Below are 14,974 nucleotides of genomic sequence, written 5' to 3' on the forward strand. Positions count from 1 at the left end.
ATGGGATTGGACACCACTACCAAATAGATTGTGTCTCTTACATCCAAAAATTAAAAAAGAGAGAGAGAGAGAGAGAGAGAGAGAGAGAGAGAGAGAGAGAGAGGAGTTTATTAATGTCAACGAAAGACCCTTTAAGAGAGAGAGGAGTTTATCAACATCTACAAAAGACTGAAGGGTCTATGTGACAACTAAAAAATGGGTGTCTAAAACAAGAAAAAATAAATACATGGCGGAAGAGAACCCAAAATTTGAAGGTAATGATGAGAACCCCCAACTATTGATTGCCAAATCACTTATCCATCTGGATGATTGGGCTTTTTTTTTTTTTTCAAAGAAAGGAACCTTCTATTAATGCTTGAAAGATTTCATACAAGACAGCAGCCCCGAAGGTGGTGAGGATCGAAAAAATCGAAAAAGGTTGAAAGAAAGAAACCAGCCTGTTCCATAGAAACCTAGCTCATTGCCCAAGGGATCTCTGGAACTGGGGCTAATAGCCAAGTGGGGGGACTACATAGCCAGCGAAATCCCTTGTGGGGTGAAGATGTAGAAAACTCTTACAGGCCAAGCCTTGCAGAAATGAGCACGCCTCTCAATAGTCACCCTGGAGCTTGGAGTTCTACTCTCCTAGGTGGACCGTAGAGCGTAAATGATATCCTGCTAGATGACAACTAGGGTAGTCGAGGGTGGAACCGGGTGCTCACCCATCACAAGACTGCAGCAGCGAGCCACCTAAATGTTCCAAGTCGTGATGCTGGCTACCACCTCCCAAACACTATCCTCCCTAGGAGGAGCTAGGCTGTTAGGAGGGACTGCCTCGTGGAGTGCATTCCTCTGGATGCTCTGAATCTATATCCGGTAGGCTTGGGAGATCTCATCAATCTGAAACATGTGTCCTCCCTCTGTCAACCAAGCCACCCCTAAGTGTAGTCTCTATGAAGACTCTGCGTACGTGCCATGATCTTGAGGGCTCCCATCTAGATCCTTGCTAGCTCCACAGGCAATGTGGCTAGGACACCATCGGAGCAACAATTTCACTACCCCTCCACTCGCATCTGCTCCAACCACGGTCCAATGGGCAAGCCTCCGTGGGCGGCCAGCCAAAAGAAGTATGAAATCTTCCTCGGCTGCGCAAGTTGGACCCCACAAACCGCATCCAAAAGCTGTGGATGAACATCCCTTGGCACTCTTTGGGTCACCCAATGCCTCTCCCTCGAAGGGGTCCACCTCGATGAGTCCATCTGAAGCCTCTTGCCAATCCGTGTGGTGTAGGAAAAGAAGGGCACCTCATCCACGGCTCAGCTAGGCTGCCCTTGGAGGGCCAAAACCACTCTCCCAGATCCCACTGGACCTCCCTTAAGGGTCTACCCTCCCATAGCCAAAGGCGCTATCTAGAGGCATCGTGCTCTGAGATACTGAGAGGGTCAATGTGCCACTCCTTTCCCATATATCCCACCACTCTAATCATCTGCCAGTGAAACCCATTGAGACTCCCAACCATCTCAGGGTCTCTCAATGAGTGGCTGAAGTAGGCCTCCAAGTCCTACATGGAAGAAGTCGGGGTGCGTGCTGCCTTGCTGCATCAACATCCTCAAGGGAGCACCAGTACAGGAAAACTGCCCCAACCATCTGTTGTCTCTCCAAACATGAAGTCCTTCCCACCAGGACTCAGGAATGGCTAAGTCAATCTCCCCCATCCGCTGCCCTGCCCCTCGTAGATGCGCTAGGGCATCAAGCATCGACTCTGTCTCCATAGGTAATCTGCTCTAATGGCCAAACGACCCTGCTGGACCACTGTCCCACTGTGCCTAACCAATGTGAGTCCGCTGTCCGAGCATACATCCCTTCTGATCTTTGATCTCTGGGTGCCACATAAGGGGATGGTGCTCAAACTCCTCTCTGCATTTGGGCGGAGCACGGATGAGACCCCCTGCCAGTCTCTGCCAGACCCTATGAAGGCTCCTCATCAGGGAAGAGCCCTTCCCCGTAAGGGGGTCCTCTGAGAAGATCCATCTATGTGAAGGCCGCCACTGTCCCCCAGTGCATGGGGTGTTCTTTAGAAGCCCTTGCTATAAGAGGAGCTTCCAAGGCTCTGCACCTGGGGTGAGGCCACGAACCACCAACTTGCCCAGAAGGGCTTTGCTTTGCATCTTTGGATCAATGATACCCAAGCCTCCCAGTGCCTACGGCATGATCATCATCTACCAAGCTACTTGGGCCCTACTATTCCTCGTGCCATCTTAACTTGCCCAAAGGAAGTTCCTTACCAACCATAGGAGCTGCCCAATGCATCCTCTGTGAAAGCACTAGCAGGATGCGATATACCAAGCCATGGCAAGAAGGACCTGGTTTGCCACTAAGGCGCGACTTGCTAGGGAGAGTTTGGCTGAGCTCCAATAGAGAAGCTTGCGCCAAACACTCTTAAGGACTGGGGCAATCTGCTGCTTTGCTGTAATGTCAATATCCACCTGGCATCCGAGGTATCTCGCTGTCTGGCCTTGTGGTATCCATTTGAAGCCAAAGTCACTCCCCCACTCATGGATCTCTTGTGTCTCCTCAAGGCCTGTTAAGAAACCTATAGATTTCATCCAGTTGATCTGTGGCCCTGAGGCCTCATAGTAAATAATAACCAGGGCACCCCGACTCTCTCCAGACTTGCTGTGGTGCCCTCAACATACAAGGCCATGTCATCTGCAGATTTCAAGTGAAGTAGCTCCTCTTGTTTGATTGGGAGCTTCAACCCTGTGAGACCCACCACCTGTGATCTCAAGTAGTAGCCCAAAGCCTCCGCCACAAACAAGAAGAGGAAGGGAGCAAGTGGGCAGTCTTGGCGGATCGAGCGAGAGAGAAAAGGCCTCGCTCGTGTGTCCTCCTGACTAGAGCTCCTTGCATATAGCGTTGAAACTCCTCTAACCCATCTGTCTGAGAAACCCAATCTCCTCATAGTGCCCTCCAGGAAGGACCACTCCACCCTATCACAGGCCTTCTCAAAGTCCAAGAGAAGGACAACTAGCGGCTATGACTCCTCCCTAGACCAATCCATTGCCTCCCAGAACATGAAGATGTCGTCCAAGATGCTGCGCTCCTAGACAAACCCAGTCTATGTGTCGTGGATGATGTCGGTAAGATGGGGCTGTAATAACCGCAAACTCAAGACCTTGGCAAGGATCTTGTATGCAGTAACAAGCAGAGTGATCGGCCTTCATTGTTGGATGTCTAACCTATCTCCCCCTTTAGGGATCAAACAAATCCACCCCCTGCTCAAGGATTGAGGGAGAAAGCATGTGTCAAAAATCTCCTGGCAAGCTAAATGGAAAGGGGTGGAGATAATCTCCTAGAAGTTCCAAAAGAAGGCTGGAGTCAAGCCATCCTCACCCAGGCACTTGTGGGTTGGGAGAGCCTTGAGGACTTCCCAGAGCTCCTCATCTGTGAAAGGCTCCTCAAGTCTGCTGCATAAATCTTGCGAGACTACTTTTGGAACGTGATCCCAAACTAGCTGTTGGGCCACAAGACCAGCTGGGGTCATCCTCTCTGTCTCTAAGAGCTGGCTGTAAAAACTGGTGGCCATGTCTAGAATCTCCCGTCGGTCAGTGTGCATGATTGCCCTACGAGTCCCGAAGACGCTGCAGTTGTGTGCCTGTCGACGATCGGGCCCCAATGGTTTGAAAGAACTGCTTCATCATCCTGTCCCCCTGCTGCACCCATCGGGCCTGGGAGGTGGGCCTTTGAGGAGTGATAGGAGAACTCATCCTGCCGCAACTCTATGTCTTGAAGCTCAAGACAAACACTCTCGAATCTGTCGCTAAGCCACTGAGAACCCGAGTCCTGCTCCCTGAGCCTCTCGATGGAGGCAAGGTCTCTCCTAAAAGCCCGCTCACGCTCCTAAAGGGTCCTCCTCCACCTAAGGGTATGAGTCTGTAGCCTGAAGGGTCCTCCTCCGCTGACGCTCCTGAGGGTCCCCTCCTCCTCCTCACTGCTCCTCTGAATTGCATCGGCCACCCATGTAGCCCAACCCGCACAATGTCATCTTTGACTGCTCCCAAATCCCTGCCATGACCTGTTGGATCTCCTCATCCTGCAGGAGGTCCTCTGTAATGCGGAACCCCTTCTAGGAGAGACCTCGGCGGGGCTAATCCAAGTGAAGTACCACTAGAGAGTGGTCTGACATCATGGTACTTGCCAAAATCCCGATAGATCCGCCTCTGTGTAGTGTCCAGTCCCCAACATAGAAACAGTCTAGTCTCTCTAGCAATCCATCGTGTCTCCTCTATCCAAAGGAGAAGAGAAGGCTGCCAGATGTCTTGCTTAAATTTGGCTCTCTCCACGGGTCTCTGCCCACTGATCATGAAAATGAATTGCTCCCAGGTGCTACGCTTTGCTATTGGCATCTCAGAGAACAAGGTGCCACCCTGCTTGTCTTCCCCAAACTCCAGGTTGTTGAAGTCACCTCCAACAATCCAAGAGTCTACATCCGGAAGACACTCTGACAACCTCCCGACAACCTCCTCCAGAAGGTTGGGCGCTACTACACACTGGGGCATACACGTTCATGATCCCAATTCTGGACTCTCCCATCCAAACTTCCATCCAAATTGCCCGCACCTTGATCATAGACCTCTGGAGCCAAATTTTGTGAGACTAAGATGCAGATCCCGCTGCTCTGCCGTCCTATTGTGGGGGACCACTCCTCTAGACCTCTCCTTGGGAGAGGGTGATGATGTCTGATTTCTGCGGCTGAAAACATGTGCTCTTGAATCATAAGGATGTCCCCACTGCCCGCCCTACCATTGCCCTCTACAACTCCTGCCAGAGTATCAGTTACTGTGGTTAGTTACGAACACAATCGTGGAGCTCGTGTACGTTCCAACTCACTATAGTCTAGCTCATGAGGATGTGGATGTCGGGAACAAGGCTCTCCTGTGAGTGGGTGCCTGTCCCAAAAAGACTGCCTTGTGTGACTTTGCCAGGGGTTTGGAGGGCGAGTAGTTGGTGTCTGTGCGGCGTCGTACTAGGGTGGATACCGGCTCAATACCGATCTTCCATGCCCATTTCATCATGAAGGAGGCTTCCATCTCGAACAGCTCCTCATCTGTGAAAGGCTCCTCAAGTCTGCTGCATAAATCTTGCGAGACTACTTTTGGAATGTGATCCCAAACTAGCTCTTGGGCCACAAGACCAGCTGGGGTCATCCTCTCCGTCTGAAAGAGATGCCTATAAAAACTGGTGGCCATGTCTAGAATCTCTTGCTGGTCAGTGTGCATGATTGCCCTGCGAGTCCTGCTGATGTTGCAGTTGTGTGCCTGTCGATCGAGGCCGAATGGTTTGAAAGAACTGCTTCATCATCATGTCCCCATACTGCACCCATCGGGCCTGGGAGGTCATCTCGCCGCAACTCTGTGTCTTGAAGCTCAAGACGAGTGCTCTCGAATTTGTCGCTAAGCCACTGAAAACCTAGGTCCTACTCCCTGAGCCTCTCGATGGAGGCAAGGTCTCTCCTCAAAGCCCGCTCATGCTCCTAAAGGGTCCTCCTCCACCTAAGGGTATGAGCCTGCAGCCTGAAGGGTCCTCCTCTGCTCATGCTCCTGAAGGGTCCTCCTCCTCCTCACTACTCCTCTGAATTGTATCAGCCACCCATTTAGCCCAACCCGCACGGTGTCATCTCTGACTGCTCCTAAATCCCTACCATGACCTGTTGGATCTCCTCATTTTGCAGGAGGTCGTCTGTAATGCAGACCCCCTTCTGGGGGAGACCTCGGTGGGGCTAATCCCAGTGAAGTACCACTGGAGAGTGGTTTGACATCATGGTACCTGCTAGAATCTCGATAGATCCGCCTCTGTGTAGTGTCCAGTCCCCAACATAGAAATGGTCTAGTCTCTCTAGCAATCCATCGTGTCTCCTCTATCCAAAGGAGAAGAGAAGGCTGCCAGGTGTCCTATTGAAATCTAGCTCTCTCCACGGCTCTCTACCCACTAATGATGAAAATGAACTGCTCCCAGGTCCTACGCTTTGGTGCTGGCATCTCAGAGAACGAGGCACCGCTCTGCTGGTCTTCGCCAAACTCCAGGTTGTTGAAGTCACCTCCAACAATCCAGGAGTCTACATCCGGAAAACCCTCTGACAACCTCCTCCAAAAGGTTGGGCGTTGCTACACGCTGGGGCATACACGTTCAAGATCCTAATCCTGGACTCTCCCATCCGAACTTCCATCCAAATTGCTTGTCCTGGAGACCGCCTTGATAGTAGACCTCTAGAGCCAAATTCTGTGAGACTAAGATGCAGACCCCTCTACTCTGCCGTCCTACTGTGGGGGACCACTCCTCTAGACCTATCCTTGGGAGAGGGTGATGATGTCTGATGTTTGTGGCTGAAAACATGTGCTCCTGGATCATAAGGATGTCCTCTTTGAGAGAGAGAGAGAGAGGGAGAGAGAGAGAGAGAGAGAGAGAAAGAGAGAGAGAGAGAGAGAGAGAGAGAGAGGAGTTTCAACGAAAGACCCTTTGAGAGAGAGAGGAGTTTATTGACATCTACAAAAGACTGAAGGGTCTATGCGACAACTAAAAATGGGTGTCTAAAACAAGAAAAAATAAATACATGGCGGAAGAGAACCCAAAATCTGAAGGTAATGATGAGAACCCCTAGCTATTGATTGCCAAATCAGTTATCCATTTGGATGATTGGGTTTTTTTTTTTTTTCCAAAGAAAGGAACCTTCTATTAGTGCTTGAAAGATTTCATACAAAACAGTAGCCCCGAAGGTGCTGAGTATCAAAAAAACCAGAAAAGGCTGAAAGAAAGAAACCGGCTTGTTCCAGAGAAACCCAGCTCACTGCCCAGGGGATCTCTGGAACTAGGGCTAACAGCCAAGTAGGGGGACTATATGGCCAGCAAAGTCCCTTGTGGGGTGAAGATGTAGAAAACTCTTGTAGGCCAAGCCTTGCAAAAATGAGCACGCCTCTCGATAGTCGCCTTGGAGCCTGGAGTTCCACTCTCCTAGGTGGACCATAGAGTGTAAATGATATCCTGCTAGATGACAACTAGGGTAGTCGAGGGTGGAACCGGGTGCTCACCCATCACAAGACTGCAGTAGCGAGCCACCCAAATGTTCCAAGCCGTGATGCTGGCTACCACCTCCCAAACACTATCCTCCCTAGGAGGAGGAGCTGGGCTATCAAGAGGGACTGCCTCGTGGAGTGCAATCCTATCGATGCTCTGAATCAGTATCCGGTAGACTAGGGAGATCTTATCAATCTGAAACACGTGTCCTCCCTTTGTCAACCAAGCCAACCCCAGGTGTAGTCTCTATGAAGACTCTGCATACGTGTCATGATCCTGAGGGTTCCCATCCAGATCCTTGCTAGCTCCACAGGCAATGTGGCTAGGACACCATCGGAGCAACAATGGCACTGCCCCTCCACTGCTCCAACAACCACGGTCCGATGGGCAAGCCTCCATGGGCGGCCAGCCAAAATAACTATGAAATCTTCCTCGGCTGTGCAAGATGGACCACAACTGCATCCAAAACCTGGAGCGAACATCCCTGGGCACTCTCTGGGTCACCCAATGCCTCTCCCTCGAAGGGGTCCACCTCAACTAGTCCACCATCTGAAGCCTCTTGCCAATCCATGTGGTGTAGGAAAAGAAGGGCACCTCATCCATGGCTCACCTAGGCTGCCCCTGGAGGGCCAAAACCACTCTCCCAGATCCCACTGGACCTCCCTCAAGGGTCTACACTCCCATAGCCAAAGGCGCTATCTAGAGGCGTCTTGCTCTGAGATACTGGGAGGGTCAATGTGCCACTCCTTCCCCAAACGTCCCACCACTCTAATCATCTACTAGTGAATCCCATCGAGACGCCCATCCATCTTAGGGTCTCTCAATGAGTGGCTGAAGTAGGCCTCCAAGTCCTACATGGAAGAAGCCGAGGTGCGTGCTGCCTCGTTGCATCAACATCCTCAAGGGAGCACTAGTACGGGAAATTTGCCCCAACAATATACTGTCTCTCCAAACATGAAGTCCTTCCCACTAGGACTCAAGAATGGCTAAGTCAATCTCGCCCATCCGCTATCCTACCCCTCGTAGATGTGCTAGGGCATCAAGCCTTGCCTCTGTCTCCATAAGTAATCTACTCCAACGGCCAAACGACCCTGCTGGACCATTGTCCCACTGTGCCCAACCAATGTGAGTCTGCTGTTTGAGCATACATCCCTTCTGATCTTTGATGTCTGGGTGCCACATAAGGGGCTGGTGCTCAAACTCCTCTCTGTAGCTAGGCGGCACGGATGAGACCCTCTGCCAGTCTCGCCAGACCCTATGAAGGCTCCTCATCAAAGGAGAGCCCTTCCCCATAAGGGGGTCCTCTGTGAAGATCCATCTATGTGAAGGCCGCCACCCAGTGCATGGGGTGTTCATTAGAAGCCCTCGCTATAAGAGGAGCTTCCAAGGCTCTGCACTTGGGGTGAGGCCATGAACCACCAACTTACCCAGAAGGGCTTTGCTTTGCATCTTTGGATCAATGATACCCAAGCCTCCCAGTGCATGTGGCATGATCACCATCTACCAAGCTACTTGGGTCCTAGTGTTCCTCATGCTGTCTGAACCTGCCCAAAGGAAGTTCCTTACCAACCGTTGGAGCTGCCCAATGCATCCTCTATGAAAGCACCAGCAGGAGGCAATATACCAGGCCGTGGCAAGGACCTAGTTTGCCACTAAGGCACGACCTGCTAGGGAGAGTTTGGATGAGCTTTGGCTGAGCTCCAATAGAGAAGCTTGCATTGAATACTCTTAAGGACCCAGGCAATCTGCTGCTTTGCTGTAATGTCAATATCCACATGGCATCCAAGGTATCTCGCTCTCTGGCCCCGCGGTATACATTTGAAGCCAAAGTCACTCACCCACTCATGGATCTCTTGTGTCTCCACAAGGCTTGTGAAGAAACCTATAGATTTCGTCTAGTTGATATGTGGCCCCGAGGCCTCATAGTAAATAGCTAGGGCGCCCCTAACTCTCTCTAGACTCGATGTGGTGCCCTCAACATACAAGGCTGTGTCATCTACAAATTTCGACTGAAGTAGCTCCTCCTCTTGTCTGATTGGGAGGAGCTTCAACCCTATGAGACCCGCCACCTGTGATCTCAAGTAGTAGCCCAAAGCCTCTGCCACAAACAAGAAGAGGAAGGGACTGAGTGGGCAGTCTTGGCGGACTGAGCGAGAGAGAAAAGGCCTCACCCGTGTGCCCTCTGATAAGCATATGACTAGAGCTCCTTGCATATAGTGTTGAAACTCCTCTGACCCATCTGTCTGAGAAACCCAATCTCCTCATAGTGCCCTCTAGGAAGGACCACTCGACCCTATCATAGGCCTTCTCAAAGTCCAAGAGAAGGACAACCAGCGGCTGTGACTCCTCCTTGGACCAATCCACTGCCTCCCAGAACATGAAGATGTTGTCCAAGATGCTGTGCTCTTGGACAAACCCAGTCTGTGTGTCGTGGATGATGTCGGTAAGATGGGGCCATAATAACCGCAAACTCAAGCAGTTGGTGAGGATCTTGTATGTGATAACAAGCAAAGTGATCGGCCTTCACTGTTGGATGTCTGACCTATCTCCCGCTTTCAGGATCAAACAAATCCACCCCCTGCTCAAGGACTGAGGGAGAAAGCTTGTGTCGAAAATCTCCTGGCAAGCTAAATGGAAAGGGGTGGAGATAATCTCCTAGAAGTTCCAGAAGAAGGGAGTCAAGCCATTCTCACCTGGGCACTTCTAGGTTGGGAGAGCCTTGAGGGCTTCCTAGAGCTCCTCATCTGTGAAAGGCTCCTCAAGTCTACTGCATAAATCTTGTGAGACTACTTTTGGAACGTGATCCCAAACTAGCTCTTGGGCCACAAGACCAGCTGGGGTCATCCTCTCCATCTGAAAGAGATGCCTGTAAAAACTGGTGGCCATGTCTAGAATCTCCTGCCAGTCAGTGTGCATGATTGCCCTGCGAGTCTCGCTGATGTTGCTGTTGTGTGCCTGTCAATCAGGGCCCAATGGTTTGAAAGAACTGCTTCATCATCATGTCCCCCTACTGCACCCATCAAGCTTGGGAGGAGTGATAGGAGAACTCATCCCGCCGCAACTCTGTGTCTCGAAGCTCAAGACGAGCGCTCTCGAATCTGTCGCTAAGCCACTAAAAAAACCTGGGTCCTACTCCCTGAGCCTCTCGATGGAGGCAAGGTCTCTCCTCAAAGCCTGCTCACGCTCCTGAAGGGTCCTCCTCCACCTAGGGGATGAGGTTGCAGCCTGAAGGGTCCTCTGCTCATGCTCCTGAAGGTTCCTCCTCCTCCTCACTACTCCTCTGAATTGCATTGGCCACCCATGTAGCCCAACCCGCATGGTGTCTTCTCTGACTGCTCCCAAATCCCTGCCATGACCTATTGGATCTCCTCATTTTGCAGGTCATCTGTAATGCGGACCCCCTACTTTTTTCTTAAATACACAACTTATTCACTATATAAAACTAACTCTACCATTTCCACCTAACCTAACCAACGTCCCCCCTGACCTCGACTGTCTTGGTTCTCGACTGTCTAATCCCCGGACCCCGACTGTCCAAATTCTCCTCGGGATGGTTGCTCCATCTCTCTAGTTAAACCCCTACTTGTGTTACGTACTCCTTCACATACCTCTCAATCCCTCTTATCCTCCTTGATATTCATACTATTCGTGCCCGTGTTGTTCTTACTATTCGTGCCCGCACTATAGTTTGCTTCTTCTCGATTCTCTAGCCTTGCTGTTCATGCACCCCCTACTATTCGTACCCACCCTATTGATTGAAGATAGTGATCTAGTTACTCGTACATAAGCATTATTCATAGGATGAAATGGAAAAGGTAGGCAAGCCTCCAATTGAATGCTAGGGACAAAGATGCTTTCGAAACTTTTCATTGCGTCGCTAGCTCCCACCCTCCGATCCCCGGCCTAGCCTATAGGTCTTGTTGCGCCCTCAGTTGAGCACTCCTGAGTCCTCAAAGCACTTCTTTATGTGCCTCTACGTTTGGTTTCGGGCTTTGAGCCTCGTCCCCTCTCGACCTTTTTACTGAAATAGACTGTTAGGCCTTAATTTTCCTTTAATTCTTCCCCCTGTCTATTTTACTTATTTTACCCCTTTTATAGGGCTTTTTCTTCCTCTCCCTTTCGATATATTTTTATCTATTTTCACTCCCCTCCCCCCCCCCCTACATATTCATATTCTCCCGTATTCCCCCCCTCTATATATATCCCCCTTTTTCTCCTATTTATTTAATTTCATCTTTCCTAATCTTATTGTAATTAATCACTCACATATGCTTCTTTTTCCTCATTACTCTACTTGTCGTAAAGATTATTTTTCTTTTCATTATATTAGTCTCTCCTTTATTTTAATTGATAAGATTAATCCCTCATTATTATTTTTCATTACTCTACATGTCAAAAAATTTTATTTTCGTTATGATTAATCTCTCTTTACTTTTGATTGATAAAATTAATTCTTCCACCCCTTATCCTTTTAAAGACTCCCCCCCCCTTTTTACCTAATTATTCTTAACCGCTCTTCTATTTCCAAGTTTGTCTATCATTGTTATCCTTTTTTTTCAACCTTACACTCATAGGATTACATCCAGCTTGATAAGTTTATGGTTTAGTTATTATTTTTATTGTGACCCCAATAACAAGGGAGGGGTGTTTATGACACCTGCCTTCCCAACTAAGTTTGAAGCTGGTTCTTACCATGTTTTTCTTGTTGGATGTTGGCAGGTAGGCAGACTCCCCTCTTTAATAAAAGTGGTGCTTGCCAGGACTTATCCAAGCTAAACTTCTATACAATTTCCACAAAGTAGCCCACTGCTAGTTTCCTTTATAAACCGGGTTTTAATGACTTGTACAAACTTTTTCATTAATACAATTAGTCCTATTCCATTGTCTAGCTTTGCTCTTTTGTCTTTTTACTATGCAAAGGGGGTTATCGAGTCTTCCACACACAGTTCATTTCCCCTGCAACTCTGGACGGTTGCACATAGTACACTTAAGTCATTAAGGCACATAGTTCATCTCCCCTGCAACTCTGGATGGTTGCACATAGTACACTCTAGACGGTTGCACATAGTACACTTGTTCTTTATTTTTTTTGATTTTTCTAATAAACGTCTTTATAATCCTTCTCTTATACTTGCATAATTATTCATCGGATGTCATACTCCAAATCCAAAACTCTCTACAACTCACTACAGCTCCCACCTCCCAAATAATACATTTAAGTAATCATGGCCTTTGGCCTTTTGACTCCTTTCATTTCTCCTTTGAGCACTTCTCAAAATGGCACTTCTCAATACTTAAAATGGCACTCCTTTCATTCCTTAAATTTCACTTCTCAATACTTCTTTACCTTTTCAGGTAGACAGTAGGTCATCACACTAGGTGATGACCTACTATCTCACCTAGTGTGTTGTATCCTACTAGGGCAAAGGTGGGTACACACACACACACACACACACACACACACACTTTTCCTATTTTCCCCTTGACCACACTAATTATTTTTTTCTGCCCTTTATTTTCCTTTGAAATTTCTTTAAAACTTCCTTCCCCCTTTCTCTCTCTCTGGAATTTTTTCCTCACTCTGTCTCGAATTTTTTCTCTTCTTCCCATGTAAATTACATTTCTTACCTTTATACCCCTTTAATTAAACCCCTTTTAAACTACAATTCCCTCGTCTCTCTTTATCTCTCTCCTTCTCCCCCAAAAAAGACTTATTTCCCACTCTCTGTCTTTGTCTCTATCTCTGTCTCTACCCGTCTTCCACTTTTTCCTAATTTCCCCCAAACCCTCTCCCTTCCCAACTTACCCCTCCACTATCCTAAGTTTTCCTTATTTTCTCCTAATTTTATCCCAAAATTTTCCCTAATTTTTGCCTAACTTGATTTTCCAAAATTTCCATAGTTTTTCTTCTAATTTTCGTCAAAATTTTCCTTTTTTAATCCTAATTTCCCTCCCCCCCTCCCCCCCCCCTCTAGCCCCACCCCTCCTCCATCTACTTCCCCCCTTTGTCCCTATTTTTCCCTAATTTCTTCCTAAGATCTCCCTATTTCTTGCCTAATTTTTTCCTTAATTTCCCCTACTTTTCTCCAAACATTATTCTCCTTTTTTCCTTTTTCCTAATTTACCCTAATCTTCCTTGTTTTCCTAACCTCCTAAAATTTCCTATTTCCCCCTATTACTCCTAATTTCTTTCTTGATTTTTTTCATTTTCCCTAAATTTTCCAAAAAACCCCTTTTTTTCTAGTTATTTTCTCCTCTCCCTAAATTGTTCTTGTTCTCCCTATTTTTCTCCTCTCCCTAATTCTCCCTAATTTTCTCTATCCCCCCCCCCCTCTTTTCCCTATTTCTTCCTTAATTTCTCATATTAACCCTTTTTTCCCCTATTTCCCCAAAAATTTCCCTCTTTCTCACTATTACTACTTTTTTCTTTAATACACAACTTATTCACTATATAAAACTAACTCTACCATTTCCACCTAATCTAACCAATAACCCCCCGACCCCAACTGTCCTGGTCCCCGATTGTCTAATCCCACACATGCACAAACGAATGCACTCATGCATGCATGCGCGCGCACACACACACACACACACACACACACACACTTCCCCTTGGGGTCCCTTGTGATTTTTGAGTATACATATTCATCCCGCGGGGGGACCTGTGTAGAGTCTATATGTGAGAACACTTTAGAGGAAGAATTTGGGGTACATTATTGGCATCGTTCCCCACAAAAAGAACTTGGACTTGTGGTTGGGGGGTTAATCATGTTGGGAAAGGTTATGACCAACCATACATGCTCATGGTCATGGGAAGATCCTTATGAGCAACCATGCATGCTCATGGTCATGGGGAGATCCTTATGAATATCAATGACATAAGTGAGGTTATAAACATTTTCATTGGAATATATTGTGGTATTAAAGGCATAATATGCATGGGGTATTTATCGGGCCTTGGATACCAAAATATCCATTGGACAATCACTTGGATCATGATATCCCTTGGACCATTATTGGAGAGGACTAACTACACTTGATGGAAGTGTGTTGGGACCACATAGAGAATTCATGGCGGGTTAAGCAAGAACTCAGCAAGTAAATCACGCGCTTATTCTGCTTATTCTACTGAAACACTATAGAAGGGAGTATTATACTTGGGCATTATTATAATGAAAAAGAGGCTAGGATCAATCCAAGAAGAAATACGTGACCAATAAAAGAAAAAATGGTGGGATTTTTTACTATCATTTAATGGATATATAAGTGAAATGCGGGATGTCTAATTGCTTGGACAGATAGAGCATTTATAGGTTTGAATTTATGAGAGATGCCAGATGCAATCTTAAGGGGGAAGCTTCTTAAGCGGGAAGCTTGGAGTACTTGTGTGTGTGTGTGTGGATGGGATATTGATATTTTTGAATGACATTATGTTATATAGTATACGTGAGACTGTCAAGGCAAACCCATATTATTATAATATTATATAAGCTTGAATAAAAACCAGAAGAAGCTTATTGATGAATTCTAAGGCATAAATATTGTGGGTACTTTGCACAGTCCTTTAGTAGAAAATTGGAGATTTAATTGGGTATAGAAAAAGGATAGTACATGGGGCCTTTATGATAGTGGAGAGAGATATCCACTTGAGGAATCAAAATTCTCGGAGGACTCTTCTTCATTCTATTGGCCGAACCACTCGCCTCTCCTTCCTTCTCAACTAATGACCACTGCCTCGAACCTCAAAGGTCTCTACCCTCCTCCTTCATGTTGTATTCCTTCACAAGACGAAGTTGCTATGCGCCACAGGGATGGCTGCTCCGCTCGACGTCATTGCATGTCTAGCAGCAGTAAAGATTGCTTCTCTTGCTCCACACCTTCAAGCTTCAGGTTTGTCTCTCATCGATACTATCATCCCTGCCCT

The sequence above is a fragment of the Dipteris shenzhenensis genome, chromosome 11 (genome assembly GCF_047967505.1).
Source record: "Dipteris shenzhenensis isolate YYH24624 ecotype China chromosome 11, Dip_SZ_1.0, whole genome shotgun sequence".
Taxonomy (NCBI): Eukaryota; Viridiplantae; Streptophyta; class Polypodiopsida; order Gleicheniales; family Dipteridaceae; genus Dipteris; species Dipteris shenzhenensis.